Raw genomic sequence first — 13,750 nt, forward strand, 5'->3', positions numbered from 1 at the left:
TTGCACTTGAAAGTGGCTCCACTGTAGAAACACAAAGTGCTTCTTATGTATATGTAAGGATACGGGGCAGGAGCGGTCGTCAGGCTCCTGAACGGTCTCCTCACAATAAAAAACGTGAGGAGACAAATGAGCCAAGTCAGCAAGTGTTCAGCAGGGCAAAGAACGACGCCGTTTCAAATAAATAAAATATTGACTTCCAAACGGGAGTAGACGGAGCAAACGGAAGAGAAGTGGATTTTGAAATTCAAGTTGAAATTTTGAATCAGTCGCAGAAAACAAAATAGAGGGAAGAGTCTTGGCGTGCTTCTGAAGGTATTCTACTCTGAACGACCGCTCACTGAAGGTAGAAAGGTGAAGTTCGGGTGGAATTCGACCTATTGGGTGTTTCTAGGTGAAGTGGGTGTAGTCTATTCTAATAAAGGTAGCAATTGACAGAAAACTGGGTGGAGAGGCAGGCGGCAAGGTAGAAGCAAACAGAGATGAAACCTAGGTTCACCCATTTATTATTCACATATATGTCTTTTCCTCTGCTTCACCTCATTCAACTCTACGCCTCCATTTTATAAACATACATGGTCAAGAGAGGGGCAAACTAATATTGCCCCTTGAGCATGGACCAACTACTACATGCACAATGATTCCTATCAATTGTAATATAGTGGCTATAACATGTAACTAATTTACAACAGGATGTACATTAATTCACTTGTTAAATGTGACTTTGTTTCTCTCATCTTTCCCTAATTCCATTCGACCGTTTACTTGAATACATACCCCTAGGTCTTCCAACAACTACTATCTCATTATACTCCATCACTGAAAATGTTATGTTCACACACACACAGATACGGTACACACACAAATACAGTACAACTTCACCATTCTTCTATCATCTTCATATTATGTCTTCAGTGACTCTAATTTCATCCTTCATTTAACAGATGTGCATTTGGCTAACAAATTATTGGCCAGAGTTACTGACATGGTTCACTTATGTTACCTTGGTCTGCAAATATGCTTTACGTGTCATCGAAGTCGGAGAGCGTACCTGCTTCTGCTATTAAGTTGAAGGACAAAATGTGGTTTCGTGAGATGCTCACTTTTCTCTATTTGCTTCTACCTTACCGCCTGCCTTGGTTGCATTCAAAATGGATACAACACTCTCATACCCAGTTGAAGACCACAGCTGCTTCTGCTATTCAGTTTTATGGACAAACTCTGGGTCTGTTTGGATTGAGTGTTTTTTTGCCTGTTTTTGAAAAACTGTTTTTCACATTCTAAATGCTACAGTAAATGTGTATTTCAAAAACAACTTCAAAAACACATATCCAAACAATATATCAAAAACAACTCCAAATATATTTCAATTATGTATATTTAATTTTTATATTTTAATAAGCATATTTCAATTTGTATATTTTAATTATGTATTTTAATATGTATATTTCAATTATATTTTAATATATTTCAATTATATATTTTATTATGTATATTTCAATCATGTATTTTAATATGTATATTATATATATTATATTAATATAAATATATTTATTTCAATTATGTATAATATTATATATATTATATCAATTGAATAAATATTATATATTTATATACAAATTTATAAATATATTTATACAATTTTGTTTTATAATATATATTAATATGTATATTTTAATTATGTATATTATATATAAATTATATTAATATTAATGTTTATTATATATATTATACATTTCTAATATTATATATTTATACATACATATTATAAATATTTTATTTTATTTAAAATATATTTTTATATATTTATAATATATTTACTTAAATATTATATGTTATATAAATTATATATAATATAATATATAATATATAATATATTATACATTTATATAAATGTACATTTATGCATAATATATAAATATTTATGTATATTTATAATATACATTTATATTATGTATTATATATAATATAATACATTTATAATATATTTATACATTTATATTATATACATAATATTAATTTTACATTTATACATAATATTAATACATGTATACATTTATATTAATTATATTAATACATTTCTACATAATATTAATACATATTTATAATATATTAATTTATACATTTATATAATATTCATTTATAATTTATACATTTTTAATAATATACACTTATACATTTAAATATACATTTATATTATGTATTATATATAATATAATACATTTATACATTTATATTAATATACATAATATTAATTTTACATTTATACATAATATTAATACATATATACATTTATATTAATTATATAAATACATTTCTACATAATATTAATATATATGTATAATATATTAATTAATACATTTATAATAATATACACTTATAATTTATAATATATTTAAAATATTCATTTATAATAATATACACTTATTCATTTATAAATATATTTATATTATGTATTATATATAATATAATACATTTATATATTTTTATATGAATATATAAATTTATTTTTTATAAATATCTATAAATGTATTATAAATGCATAAATGTATATTTATATGAAAATATAAAATTATAATTTATAATTTATAATTTATATAATATTCATTTATAATTTATACATTTATATAATATTCATTTATAATTTATACATTTATAATAATATACATTTATACATTTGTAAATATAAATGTATTATAAATGCATAAATGTATATTTATATAAAAATATAAAAATTATAATATTTTAAAAATACTCAAAAATATGTTTCAAAAATACCTCTAAAAATAATCCAAAAAAATCTACAGTAAAAGTTTTTCATATAGTTTTTGAAAAACAACCCCAAAAATGTATTACAATGAGTAGAAAGTGCTTGTTTGGCCCTCAAAATGTAGAAATAATAGAAAATGCGGAGTTGGGTTATGCAGTTGTCATTAACGAATGACATAAGGTCCAGTGAGCTAAAGAATCTAGAATCAAAATATAATCACCAGCGTGGATGTACATACAGTTAAAATAGACTTACATCGTGTGACCAATACATTACAGTCCGTATAACGTAGTGTACATGGAGTTATATTTGTACATAGATAATGCTGTTGTCTTAGAGTAAAAGTAAGGTGATGTGAATCATTAATCATATTGATAAGCGTAATAATAGAATTTGGTATACGAGTAATGTGTGATTCATAACACATTATGACAGGTAATATACATCTATGTTGTCATTTATGTACATACTATTCATGAAGTGTTGCAAATTAGGGTGTTCGATACATAATTAGCGGGAGCAGAAGTAATGGATTGCAGGAAATTGGCAGAAGATCGGACCCGTGAGTTAGGAATGGAGTTCAACAGTGAAGAGGATGCGTACAAGTTTTGTGACGCCCCCACTTCTCCCTAAGGCGAACCAAAGGGTATCCGCGGGACGCCTGCCCAGCTCTCGCCAGGACTCAAGCAATTTCCGTCCAAGCTTAATACAATACTAGACGTTACGATTAAATATCATAAATACAATCAGTGCGTAAGCATTCAAACTTATCAATATTCAACATCTGCCCAATCATTACATCGGGACCTCGAAATACATCAATATTCAAAATATACATCAATCACAAATCTAGCCCCAAAGTGCAACGGAAACCCTAAAACAGGAGTACGCCAAGAGAGGTTTCTCCAACATTTCTCCAAGTCCAATCCTGTTAAGGAAAACAAATCTACAGGGTGAGCAAAAACGCTCGTGAGGCTAAGAACACACATGTAAGCACGTAGTCCAGATAACAGTCCCAAATAACAGTTCAAGAGATAATTACAAGTAATTAATAAAGCCAGTGAAAGTAAGCAGAAACAATTCAAGGATATAGTAGCTCTCGGGAGCTAAGTTCCACTTGTTTTGCCAGTTCATTCGTATATCTTCCCGCGATGACTCTCCGTCAACCGGGTTGATATTTCCAAACCGTAGATCACCACTTACTTCTCATCCGTCCACCCTACAACGCTTCGGGCCCGCACGACATTTATAAGGCTATACTCCACGAGTATGCCAAGCAAGATCTCTCAAATAGATCAAGCTTATCATGTGATTCTCATGGCTCACCAAGGTTCCCGACCAAGCCCATGCCGGCTCGAGTTCCAACGTCTGCCTATGAGTTTGGGCGTCCCCCTTGTATCATGTAAGTGTCGAGAAGATTCACTCCAACGACGTATGCAACCATAGCATACCATGTCATGTATTCAAGAATTTGACAGGTTTAAGCATGTATTTCAGGTCATGTAAACCAGGCAAAACATGTTAAGCATGAGTTATTTGTTTCAAATGAGAACGAGTGCGATAAATAACACACTAGACTCCATTTTTCAAAACCAAGTAGGCTAAGCATGTAATCAGGTAAGCCAAGCACGAATCAAGTCCATAGAGTTCAAGTAGCCATACACTTGACACTCACCGAGCAAATCAAGAAGAAATATTTTCTGGAAGTTCAAGTGTTCACTGTAGGATCCTCTTGAAGGTCCTCGAGTGCACCTGAGCAAAATATAATGTATTATCATTCACGTGCCCCAATTATCAAGGAAGATTGTATGTTAGCACAATCTAAGGAAATTTCATGAAATCGAACCTTAATTACTCGTAAATCGAGATTCAATTAGAGTTTCTTAAAGTACAAGAGCAATTGAGTTTTCATTTTGGGGAAATCAAGTATAAAACGTTCAAGTAATATCGAAGGAATAAGGAGTGCTTGAAAACTCCCTTCCTTTGGAATTCGGAAAATTTTTAGTTTTGATACGATATTTTGAAAAATCGTATCTCACATTCTACATGTCAAAAATTAGAAAACTTGGTACTGTTGGAAACCTCTTTGAACGTACTAAAAGTTCTTAGAAGACACATTTCCATGATTCTAAATGGAAGATATTCAAAAATGGGCTCAAAGTTACTGTTTCAGAGTACTTAAGGTTGTGTTGGGGTTGGTTTTTCGCTAACTTTGGAAATTCGGTAAAATTCACACGTTGTGAGCTAGCCTCTGAAATTTATACGTCAATTACAGTTGCAAGAAATTTTTTTAACAGAAAAAGCAGATCAAGAATCAGAGTTTCGAGCACCGAGATACGGTAGCTCAAAGTTAGGGAAAAATTCAAAACTGGTGAACAAATTTCCAGATTTGATCTTCCAACTTTGGGACTTTAGTTAGGTATCGAAATGGACTTGGATTGGTACAAAATTTGGTAGTATAATACTCCTATATAAAGAGTATCCCTCTATCAAATTTCATGGAAAAATACCTTCGGGAAGGTAGTCACTCAAACAACCAAAGTTTCGAAAATCCTAAGACAAAACTGCCTTGAGCCTTTTGTTTTCCATTCCAAACATTTGGTCAAGGAAAAATTCCTCAAACATGGCTCATTAGTGTAGGCAAAGCCTAAGGAACATTCATGGCACATTTCATAAGTGTTTAGCACCAAAATATTCAGTTAGCAAGTCTACACCAAGCCTTGCATCAAATCTGTCCAAAAGTTAGGGTTTTCAAGAGCAGGGCAGGTTCCGTATTTTGATCATAAATTACTCAACTTAACTCAGAATTGGGCATGGTTTATGGCTTTGGAAAATAAATTCATAGAGCTAAATTTCACAGAAGAAATCATTTTGAAATTCGGCACACAACTAGCTCGAATTCGAGCCACAAGTTGCAGCCTCAGCATTTCGTTCCAGGAAAACAGAGAAACAGAACAGCCGACTTTAAATGGTTGGTTTGACTCACATACATGGAACCAGAATGAGCATTTTATACCGTCGGAAAGGTGGGAATGTCTAGTTTCAAATTCCACTGACAGCACTCAATTTCGACATCGGAACACAAAGTTATGGCCAAAAAATGAAAGCTGGTCAGAGCATTACGGGAACAGTTCCAGATTTACTAGCATTGTGAAATCGATTCATTTGACCCACCAAACCTCAATATTTTTCAATGAAATTTTTTACACCACCTGTACAACATATAAAAATCATATATAAGTCATCGTAACCTCAAAATTCCGCAGAAATAGGTACGTTCAAAGCAGGGGCAAAATCGGAACTTTTTACCCCATGCATTTCTTGAAGTTTATACTAATAATACACCATTAATCTACCATTTTGAGCACTAAACCAACATTAAATCCATCATCAATCATCACATCAGCCATCAAGACAAGGGTGGGAGTTCATAGAGCCCACCTTCCAAATTTTCCAACAATAACAACCACCCATATGAATACAAGAGCTTAAAGGTGTTAATCAACCTCCATAAACCAAGATTAGAGTGTTGGATCATTGCCTACTTTGGTTGATGAACTAGGCAGGATTTTCGGTCCTTAGAAGCTCCAAGAAATCCGTGGAAAGCTCCTTGTTTTGTAGCTAGATGAACTTCCCAAGTCTTGAGCTAAGTGTAGTTAAATTTTGGTTGAATTTGGTGAAGGTTTGAGCAAGATTTGGAGATGAAATTTGCGAAACTTGGAGTTGTTTTGTTGCAGCTGATCGTTCGGCCAAATGAGAGGGAAAGAGGCGTGTGATATGCTGACATAAAGCTTCTAAAGTAAGCTTAAATGTGTGGCCACAATTCGCCGAAAGTCAACTCTCTCTCGCGCGAGTACGCTCGCATTTTGGGCTCAATTCTTTTCGAGTTTATTTCACTAGTGCACTGAACCTCTAATGCACTTATATTCATATAAATATTATTCACTCTTAATTGTCCCAAAATAATGGTCTAAAGTCCCTCAATTAATCGCGCGCGTGAAAATGCGTATTTCCAATTTAGGCGCGATAAAGTGAAACCTTCAAGAAATTCTTGTAACGATCGTACCACTAACTATCACTTGAGTATTTAATCATTAAAATACCTAATTTAGGTCCATTGTATAAGTCTTTAATATTCCAAGCCTATTGTACTCTCAATCGGGTAAAATTTCCAAGCGCTATTCACTGTTCTCACTAAACGCGCTCCCGGAAGTTCATTTTTGAAACAAGTCACTTTAAAAATATAATGAAGCTATATTTCCACGTAATTAGGTTCAATAGGTCTAGAAAATAATATTCGGAATAAATGAACAAGTAAATAATTAAATAAGCTCAAAATAGGGTTTTAATAGGAGTTTTACGAGTCCTCGCATGAGTCGAGTATTAACTCCTCAAATCTCCAATAAATTTGTATCCATGTGTCTTTTGGAAAACTATCCACGCGTGAGTAGTATATGTTCACTTAGAACTTATTCACCTTTAATTCTTGATTAGCTTTTCTTAATCTGCTATTGTCCGTTCTTAATTTTCCCAGGATAATCATACTCTCGAATATAATATCACCTTGAAACCCTCGTGTTCAATATTTCTCACCTAAACAATCCTCCGAAAATTGAAGTTGTTAACAGGACGTTTTAAAAGCATAATGAAGACATTATTCCATACGAATGGATTTAAAATGGTCGTAATAAATTATTTGGGGAAAACAGGTAGATAAATACTTAATTAAACCATTAATATTCGATAAAAATAAGAAATTTTTCGGGTCCTCACATCCTCCCCTCCTTAACAGAATTTCGTCCTCGAAATTCACACCTGAGAAAAATATCATTCTCTTCATGGTTAAGCCTATCAGATCGATCACCAATTTACGTTTTTCCAACTTATACTTGACAATTTCCATTCATTCGACTAGCAATCAAACCTTGATTTTTTTCTTTAATAGGCATTTTAACTTCCGAGTCATAGAGCAACTTAGTCGGCCTCATGTCTACCTCATATAGGCAATATCTTCACTTCTTTAAGGCAAATATTGTAGTTATTTACTCCCAATCAGGAGTTGGCTACTTCCTCTCGTAATATTTTAACTTCCTAGAGGCATATACAATCACCTTATCATGTTTTATTAATATACATTCTAAACCATCCTTTGAATCATCTGTGTAAATCACAAAATTACCTCCTACACTTGTACACCGATTAACATTCTTCATCTCAAGATTTTCCCTTACATTTAGAACCTCAAATGGTTTGCCAAGTCTTGCACTCTTATAAAAATCCTTGATAAACCAAAGGTAGTATTCGGCTAACTCCGAGAATTCCAAATTTCAATATGCTTTTCCGGTCGTTTCCTCTTATACAATCTTTCATTTTAGCTGAGTCAATAATAATTCCTTCCTTAGATACTGTATAACCTAGAAAGGCTATTTCTTCCAATCGAACTCACAGTTATTGAACTTAACGAAAGTTGGCGTTCTCTCGAGGTTCGTAAAACTACCATCAAGTGTCTTTCATGACCTTCTCAAACACTAGAGTATATCGATATATTATCAATGAATGCCTCCACTGATTTGTCCAAATACGGTTTAATTCCGATACCTTGGGTCCATAAATGCTTCTAGTGCATCTATCAACTCGAAGGGTGTACCAAAAATTTTAGAGTGTCCATGTCTTAATTTGAAAGCGGTACTAACCACATTAGTTCTTAGGGTTCCCAAATGGGTAATATCTCTACTTTAAATCCAACTTAAATAGGATCACGGCTCCTTACAAATTATCGAATTCTTATCCATGTAAGACAAAAGGGTAGTTGTTCTTAATGGTCACATCGCTCCAGACTCCATAATCTATAAATACATACCTTCTAGCCTTCATTCCAAATACGATATCTAGTCCTTAATCATTAGGCACATTGAATCCATTAATTATTTCCTTTCACTAACTCAAATCCACCGATTTTAATATCTCAAATTGGCATTTCAAACATTGAATCCCATTTCAACGCTAAATCCTCACTTCGGTCCCGATCTCCAGTCACTATCAAGACCTCAGGTGGTCTATATTCTCAAGCAAAATCTCGATCACATCCAATACCATTCGTGTCTTATTATAATTCTAAGGGCGTGGGGCAGGATTTAAACATACGTGTAAGTCATAAAAATAATTAAAAGTGAAGTAAATTTTCATGAGTCATAAAGATCATAATAATTACATCCAGTTGGAAGAGGTTTATCAAATCCTCTCAAAAGGAAATGGGGAAACGACAGGATTGTAGCAAAACATGTCAAGTTGCCAGGATACAAAACAACAAAAAACTTTTCTCTTTTTCAAAAGATCACAACCTCCAAAGGTGCTAGCCTAGTTTAGGGTAAAACTACAATCTCTATTCCTCGAGTGAAGTCAAACCATCTCAATCCGTGAAACCTTCACTACTAGGACCCCGTCATAGCCATTAGTACTAATTACTCCCATCTGGCACTTGATCGCTTTGCGGTGGATCTAGTTGGCTATTGAGTACTTCCTCTTTTTTTAAAAGCTCTAGGGCAATCCGAAATCTTATGCTTGGTACTACCGCACCCCAGACACTTTCCTTGCTTCATCCAGCACTCGGCCTCAACGTGGTTAACCTTGCCGCAGTATCCACAATTTGCATGAGAAATGGCGGCTTGGCCAGTTCGAGGATTTTCTTTGTATTTCTTCTCTAATTCTACATTCTGGCGTAGTAATTCAATTTTCTCTGCATATTCTTGTTTCCACCGTCCTTCCCAGTAGTCAGCCAATTTCCTTTGAAATTCTATCTCATTTCGAAGAAGGTCCAATTCCTTACGCATTTCTTCCAAAGTTGTCATCTTACCAGTTGGCTTAAGTCAAATGCTAACCCGCCAGGCAAATCAAAGGATCAAAAGAGTAGCTATGCATAATGGAAGTTCGAGCCAGATTACTCTTTCATTCTTTTGTTTATAGGTCACCCCGAAATATAAATCTTAGCTATTCTCTGCCAAACATGGGTGAGTTCTTAAGTCTCCATAAAATCACTACCATTAATTCCAATTACAACCAGATACGGGGACTCTATTCCTTGATATAAAGTTTTTCATATCTTACTTCAATCTTCGATACTTGTCTATGAAGTTGTTCGAAAAGAGATCAAAATCTTGTAGTCCCATTAGTGCCTTATTGTATCCTTTCAAATCAATCTTACTGTTTCAAGGTTAGGTCCCCCATGAAACCTAGATAGACGTCCTTCAAGAATCATTTCATTTTCACACCTCTCCTGGTTCTTTGGTTGGCTTATTGGTCCAGAGCTTTGGTACTCAACCAACCGTTCTAGGATATCAGTCGTATGGTCAATAGTGGGAGCTATGTAGGTGTTTTCCTTCATTTCTAGGGTTTCGGTTCAATCCAGCAATCGTTCCCTAATTATCCCCTGGAGCTTGGGGTGGCCTAACCCCTCGCCCTCGGTCCCTTTTTACTTATTTGGCCACTCATAACTTTAACAGTCATATAAACATGACATGAAATGAATGCACCTAAACGAAGTTTGAAAAGTGAGACTTTGATCACGCTAAACAAATATGAGAATAAAAGGGAAGACGCTGAGAGAATCGCAAATACGTATAACCCCAATCATAGATTTGAAATCATAAAGCAGTAAGGTTAAACATGTCATGAGAAATGTTTAATTGCCTCAAAAGGTAGGAAACATATTGAAACAAGACACAAAATACAACGGCCTTTAAGCGAGCGTCACCCTGTCTATCTTTGGCAAAAACTATTAAAATAGTTTAAATCACTAAATTAGTGATTGGCAGAACCCAAAAGTCTTCACTACCTCCATAGGATCAATTTCATTTCCAGCACTAGGAGTTTTAGATCTCATGTCCCTTATCGAATATCTTGTCATTCTCCACTCATTCAACCAAGGTAACACACCCAGCCACCGACTCATCCATCCTGTCTTTAATTTTGGGCACTACCCTAACAAGTCGGTTCTTAGCTTTTGAAACTTCTCACTAGGAGCCTTTGTCTCCCTCGCTCCTTAAGTATTTCAATTTTAATTTCAGGAATTCTAGTAGTCTAGGCATCCGCAATTGTCCTCAGTTCTCGATCATCCCTTCGAATCACTCTAGTTTCTTCGGATAGCCACTTCCAATGATCGACCACTATTAACACCCCACTATTTGGGCTCGAACAAGTCCCTTGAAATTCACATGAAGTCCTAGTCCAGCAAATCGGACCATTTCACCAATGCTCTCTTAGGTCACTCTATCGATAGTGGACCACCGGAAGGCGCCCCCGAGACAATTTAATATCATCATTACCTTCTATAGTGTACACTTAAGAGTAAAAGCTCAGGTAGGTCCAGATACACTAAATAAACAAGATTTGATCACTTCATACTATCCCACATGTATCACACCATATCAAGACTCCTTGTCATCCACTAATTCGAACTTAGATTCTAATTTTCATTTTCACAAGCAGTCACTTAACTTTCAATCCAATTCCACAGTCCGACATCCTAAATGTTTAAACCTAGGGTACACTACAGAGATCTAAAGCCTAAGCTCTGATACCAACTGTGACGCCCCCACTTCTCCCTAAAGCGAACCAAAGGGTATCCGCGGGACGCCTGCCTAGCTCTCGCCAAGACTCAAGCAATTTTCGTCCAAACTTAATACAATACTAGACGTTACGATTAAATATCATAAATACAATCAGTGCGTAAGCATTCAAACTTATCAATATTCAACATCTGCCCAATCATTACATCGGGACCTCGAAATACATCAATATTCAAAATATACATCAATCACAAGTCTAGCCCCAAAGTGCAACGGAAACCCTAAAACAAGAGTACGCCAAGAGAGGTTTCTCCAACATTTCTCCAAGTCCAATCCTGTTAAGAAAAATAAATCTACAGGGTGAGCAAAAACGCTCGTGAGGCTAAGAACACACATACAAGCACGTAGTCCAGATAACAGTCCCAAATAACAGTTCAAGAGATAATTACAAGTAATTAATAAAGCCAGTGAAAGTAAGCAGAAACAATTCAAGGATATAGTAGCTCTCGGGAGCTAAGTTCCATTTGCTTTGCCAGTTCATTCGTATATCTTCCCGCGATGACTCTCCGTCAACCGGGTTGATATTTCCAAATCGTAGATCACCACTTACTTCTCATCCATCCACCCTACACCGCTTCGGGCCCGCACAACATTTATAAAGCTATACTCCATGAGTATGCCATGCAAGATCTCTCAAATAGATCAAGCTTATCATGTGATTCTCATGGCTCACCAAGGTTCCCGATTAAGCCCATGCCGGCTCGAGTTCCAAGGTCGGCCTATGAGTTTGTTAGTCCCCCTTGTATCATGTAAGTGTCGAGGAGATTCACTCCAACGACGTATGCAGCCATAGCATACCATGTCATGTATTCAAGCATTTGATAGGTTTAAGCATGTATTTCAGGTCATGTAAACCTGGCAAAACATGTTAAGCATGAGTCATTTGTTTCAAATGAGAACGAGTGCGATAAAGTACACACTCGACTCCATTTTTCAAAACCAAGTAGGCTAAGCATGTAATCAGGTAAGCCAAGCATGAATCAAGTCCATAGAGTTCAAGTAGCCATACACTTGTCACTCACCGAGCAAATCAAGAAGAAATATTTTCTGGAAGTTCAAGTGTTCACTGTAGGATCCTCTTGAAGGTCCTCGAGTGCACCTGAGCAAAATATAATATATTATCATTCACGTGCCCCAATTATCAAGGAAGATTGTATGTTAGTACAATCTAAGGAAATTTCATGAAAACGAACCTCAATTACTCGTAAATCGAGTTTCAATTAGAGTTTCTTAAAGTACAAGAGCGATCGAGTTTTCATTTTCGGGAAATCAAGTATAAAACTTTCAAGTAATATCGAAGGAATAAGGAGTGCTTGAAAACTCCCTTCCTTTGGAATTCGGAAAATTTTCAGTTTTGATATGATATTTTGAAAAAATCGTATCTCACATTCTACATGTCAAAAATTGAAAAACTTGGTACCGTTGGAAACCTCTTTGAACGTACTAAAAGTTCTTAGAAGACACATTTCCATGATTCTAAATGGAAGATATTCAAAAATGGGCTCAAAGTTACTGTTTCAGAGTACTTAAGGTTGTGTTGGGGTTGGTTTTTCGCTAACTTTGGAAATTCGGTAAACTTTACACGTCGCGAGCTAGCCTCTGAATTCTATAACTCAATTAGAGTTGCAAGTAATGTTTTTAACAGAAAAAGCAGATCAAGAATCGGAGTTTCGAGCACCGAGATACGGTAGCTCAAAGTTAGGGAAAAATTCAAAACTGGTGAACAAATTTCCAGATTTGAGCTTCCAACTTTGGGACCTTAGTTAGGTATCGAAATGGACTTGGATTGGTACAAATTTTGGCAGTATAATACTCCTATATAAAGAGTATCCCTCTATCAAATTTTATGGAAAAATACCTTCGGGAAGGTAGTCACTCAAACAACCAAAGTTTCGAAAATCCTAAGACAAAACTGCCTTGAGTCTTTTGTTTTCCATTCCAAACATTTGGTCAAGGAAAAATTCCTCAAACATGCCTCATTAGTGTAGGCAAAGCCTAAGGAACATTCATGGCACATTTCATAAGTGTTTAGCACCAAAATATTCAGTTAGCAAGTCTACACCAAGCCTTGCATCAAATCTGTCCAAAAGTTAGGGTTTTCAAGTAGCAAGGCAGGTTCCGTATTTTGATCATAAATCACTCAAATTAACTCATAATTGGGCATGGTTTATGGCGTTGGAAAATACATTTGTAGAGGTAAAATTTCACAGAAGAAATCATTCTGAAATTCAGCACACAACTAGCTCGAATTCGAGCCACAAGTTGCAACCTCAGCATTTCGTTCCAGGAAAACAGAGAAACAGAACAGCCGACTTTAAATGGTTGGTTCGGCTCACATACATGGAACCAGAATGTGCAT

This window comes from Coffea arabica, chromosome 9e (assembly GCF_036785885.1).
Source record: "Coffea arabica cultivar ET-39 chromosome 9e, Coffea Arabica ET-39 HiFi, whole genome shotgun sequence".
Taxonomy (NCBI): Eukaryota; Viridiplantae; Streptophyta; class Magnoliopsida; order Gentianales; family Rubiaceae; genus Coffea; species Coffea arabica.